The sequence below is a fragment of the Aulostomus chinensis genome, chromosome 1, assembly GCF_037954235.1.
Source record: "Aulostomus chinensis isolate RoL2024-O1b breed Wild chromosome 1, RoL_Achi_v1.0, whole genome shotgun sequence".
Lineage (NCBI taxonomy): Eukaryota > Metazoa > Chordata > Actinopteri > Syngnathiformes > Aulostomidae > Aulostomus > Aulostomus chinensis.
Window position 1 is genome coordinate 31,358,568 of NC_141320.1, and position 5,006 is coordinate 31,363,573.

Sequence of the window (5,006 nt, forward strand, 5' to 3'; positions counted from 1 at the left end):
GAGCAGCTGCTGGTGATTAAAGAAGAGGTTCCCCCTGAGCTGCAGGACCCAGAGCCCCCCCACATTAAAGAGGAGTGGGAGGAGCTCTGGACCAGTGAGGAGGGAGGGCAGCTTCAAGGGCAGGAGGAGGCTGATATCACCACGTTCCCCTTCACTCTGGTCCCTGTGAAGAGTGAAGGGAACGAAGAGAAACCTCAGTTCCCACAGCTTCTTCAGAGTCTAACTGAGGAGAACTTGAAAGAAGAGTCTCTGAGCAGCAGCCCAGTTCATCCTCTGAAAACAGAAGCTGATGGAGAAGAGTGTGGAGGACCAGAACCAGAACCAGCCAGCAAGGTAGATCCAGATCCACTTGTACAACCCCAGACTGATGACCAGATGTCAGACTCTTCTGAAGCTGAGACTGAAGTCAGTGAGGATGATTGGGTCAGACCTGATAACACGGCCACCTCTGAGCACAAGGAACCCTTTGGCTCAAGGAGGAATTTGCTTCAGAAACTGAGCCCAGGACAGGAAGTGACTCATTGCAGCTCAAAAGAGCAAAAATTAAAGACTGGAAGAGAATCAGAAATCATCAGGAACGTGACCTCTGGTCCTTCTGAATCTGAGACAGAAGTCAGTGAGGATGAGCGTCCCTTTAGGTGCTCAACATGCAGTAAAGGTTTTAGTTACAGAAGGAGTTTGGATGTACACATGAGAACACACACTGGAGAAAAACCATACCCCTGCTCAGTTTGTGGCACAGGGTTTTCAGAAAATGGATGTCTAAAAAGACACATGAAGAGAACACATACTGGAGAGAAACCATTCCCATGCTCAGTTTGCGGCACAAGATTTTCAGAAAGGGGTTGTCTGAAAAGACACATTAGGAGAGCCCATACTGGAGAGAAACCATTCCCATGCTCAGTTTGCGGCACAAGATTTTCAGAAAGGGGTTGTCTGAATAGACATATGAGAAGACATACTGGAGAGAAACCATTCGGCTGCTCAGTGTGTGGTAAAACATTCTCAGAACAGGGACATCTGAAAAGGCACCTGAACGTGCACACTGGGGAGAAACCATTTCCCTGTGCACTTTGTGGCAAAAGATTCTCACAAAAGGGAAATCTGGGAAAGCACATAAAAACGCACACTGGGGAGAAACCATTCCCCTGTGCATTTTGTTGCAAAAGATTTTCAGAAAAAGGATGTCTGAAAAGACACATGAGGAGAACACACACTTGAGAGACATTTGTCTTGCAAAAGCTTCCCAGATCAGGAAAACATGAAACAACACAACAGAAAAATGTCCTTTGTCCATTCTGTGTTGGTGTGACTCAAACTGAGTAGATAATGCAATTTATCATGGTAGTTCAGACCCAACTTGGAGGTTCTGGTTTAAGAAAGCGTTTTTGAGATAATGCAGCAGGAAATAAACTCAGTTAACCTGACATAATGGAGCCATCATTGGATATGACGGTGAGAGGGCTGATCTTATTTTCTCTGAGGTCACCATGGAAAGATCCACCTGGGACCACTTACTGATCTTTGTATTGACGTATTGATCACTGATCAAACACTGAATTATCTTTGAGTGTCTTCAGACTATCTTACATGAGTGTATGTTATTGTTACGATTGTTTCTCTTCCTGGTTCCTGTCAATACATGTGCAGCTGTCAAGTCTTTAATCACTTGTTGGTGCAGCCTGATAATAAAGAACTACTAAAGTCCAGCCTAGAAGGAACTCATACATGGAGTTTTAGACAACTGTTGGCATTCATCCAGCTTTATTGATAAATATAATTGAGTATCATCTGTGTAACAATGGAAATGTATGGAGTGTTTCCCAGTAATATGACCTAAAGGAAGCATACATAAAGTGAAGAGTATCGGCCCCAGCACGGAACCTAGAGGAACACCGTGTTTAACTTTGGTTTGTATAGAAGATTTATCATTAACGTCTACAAACTGAAATCAACCTGATGAATACGATTGAAACCACTTTAATGTTCCCTGAATGCCAACTGAGAGTTCAAGTCTGTGTAGCAGGATTTGATGGTCAGCTGTGTCACAGGCAGCACTGAGGTCTAACAGGACCAGTACAGACTCAAAGCCATCATCTGATGAATTAAAGGTGTTAGTCATTTCTACAGTGCTGTCTCTGTGCTGGGCTGGGCTCTAAAACCAGACTGAAACCCTCAAATCAACTCTTGTTATGGAGGAAGTCACTCATCTGATTAGCAGCTGCTTTCTCCAGGATTTTAGAGAGGAGGGGAGGTTAGCTATCAGTCCATAGTTGGCTAGAACCTCAGGGTCTAGAGGAGGCTTCTGAAGCAGTGGTTTAATGACAGCTCCCTTCAAGGACTGTGGTTCATATCCTGTTACTACAGACAGAGGAATCAGATTGAATAAAGATAGACAGATAGATAGATTGATACAAAATTAATCCCCAAGGGGAAATTCCACTTCCACACTCAAATGCCTGATACAGCGATCACAACAGTCACAATTATTACAGGTCAATCGTAATAATGGTACACTTCAGAATTAACAGCAGCACATATACATTTGTTGTGTATGTACGCTAAACTTGAACAGTCCGTTGTCCCAATGGAGGCAAGTGAGAGTGAGGCCTGCAGCCAGACTACAAGGTCTGCGCTGCCACCCCGAGGGAGGTGGAGAGGGCAGAGGCAGGGGTCAGGAACACATGGGGGAGGGGAGGATAGTACGCGCCATTTACGTCACCAAGGCAGAAGGAGTTCTCCTGGAGGATAAACAATGGGGCAGCCGATAAGGAAGCTGTGGGTTTGGGCGGAGGAGCACACATTCCAATCTGTCTTCTCTTTCAGTCCAATCCAAATTGTAAAGTTAAATTTCTGGTCTTCAACATCACTCTCCTCTTTGCAGAGCGGCCAACTGCTCCGAGATGGTTTCCATCTTGGGTTTCAGTTCAAGAGTCTGTTGTTGCCCCGCTCTGCCAACCTCAGTCATTGCGTTGTCAATGACTGAGGTTGTGTGAGCTGCACATCACATCAAGTGTTGATGCCCACACAAGGGTGTCTTTTCAAAAAGAGGAATATTACGCCTCCATTTCACACAGACAAGACGGCAAATTTGGCACATTTTCTGTCTAAAAAGGGCTGGAGAGAGATGGAGGTGAGGGAGGAGAGGAGACAGAGAGGTGGGGAAGAGAAGAGAGAGAGACCAGACATTATGTTTGCTGCTCCATTTTGATTGTTGCTCTCCAGCTTCAGCTCAATAAAAACCTCTTCATCACATCAGTCCCATGTGGAGCTGCGTTGTTCCAACAACACTGAGCTCTCAGCTCATAGCAGTTCTACAATAAAGGTTCCAACACAACGTTCCATTGATCCATGAACAAAGCAGGCAGTGAGACCATGATGATGTCACATCTGTCCACTGTCCAGATGTCAGAGCTGAAAATGATAGGATGCCATGTTCCCTTCAACAACAGTCCAGCAGAAAGCCACCATGAAGACCTGAGGAGGAGCAAGGCAGCTCACCACAGTCAGGAACTCCCAGTCACCTCAACAAGATTTCTGTCCACTCACGTTCAACCAGACCAGCAGATCACCTGCATCCCCACTGCCTCACCACCAGAGGGCAGTAGAACATCAACCATTGAGGCTCCCTCTGAGGAATGAACACCACCACCAGCAGACAGCTCTCCCTCCCTGACAGCATTTAAAGGAGATGAATGATGGATCATCAAACTCCACCATTAACTGTTCCTCAGGGCCGCTCCCTCTGCTCTGACTCTCTTTGATTGTTTGTCTTTGTTTTATTCAATCAAGTTGTTCCTCCTCCTCTCTCTTCTTGCTGCTCTACCCCCCCCCCCATGTGATGTCTACTACCTCCTCCTCCTTGATGACACTCATTGTGAAGTCAGGCTGAGGTCTCTTCATCAGCCCTCCTCTGCTTTCTGAGCCACAAACAGTTTTTCTGAGTCGCTAAAACCCCGAACTCCATCTTGAACCCAGACTCTCAGAAGCCTGACCACATTTACTGAACTGGTCCCTCTTTGGTGAAACCATCACCACGTTTCTGAAGGCTCTGAATGTCCTGATGCTGATGTCATTCTGCTTCCTCTGACACAGGCAGCTTTGGTCCGTTCTGTCACTGTGACATCAAATACTAAATGCTGAGATCAAGAAGAACATTTACAAAACATGAACAAAACTTGATGACAGAATTCTTTGTCCTCCTCCATCACCACGATGCCATCGATGGTCCGTTACTGTTGCAGTGCAGTAACATCATGAGTTGTGTCAAACCATCTCTGTCAGCTCTGCGAGTGTCTGGAGTGACGTCTCCAAGGACACTTGCTGCCAGGACTACAGAGTAAACATCAACATCTGTTTGCATCTGGCTTCAACTGTACTTTTCCTCTAGGTTCAACTTTGCTAGGTTACAGTGACTTGTGTACAGAGTAGTGACTTGATCAGCTGGTGGTGATGATGTAGCTTTAGGATGCTAACACAGTTGTTACTCAGGGCACCGCTGGTTGTAATTTAGAGTCCAATGAGAAACGCTCAGTCTCAGGTTCCAGCTTATCAGTGAGTTCTTTGAGGGTCAGAGGCTTACATACAAATATAAAAACCAGTTGAAACACTTCCTGGAATTTTAAGAGGATTGAATACAAACAAGGAAGCGTGTAAGACAGAGGAATAATACCAGTAAAGCAATGAAGGCACATGGAGGATCAGACATGAATCATAAGATTTATCTGAGACTCAAGTGGACGGCAAAGGTAGCAGGTGAGAAGGTGTTCAGGATGAAGGGTCAGTGACCTCCAAACAAAGAAAACTCCTGAATGGAGGTTGAGCAGAGTCTGAGGAGTCAGGTGGAGCTGGCAGTGAGACAGGAGTTGAGGCCGGAACAGATGCAGCACTGGTCTTTGTTACTGTGACAGCATGACAACCAACAGGACCTGCTCACGTTCTCAGCTGGATTGTTCTCATCAATGTACGGAACCTCTCCAACGACCTGGTGGGGGGACGGCCTACCA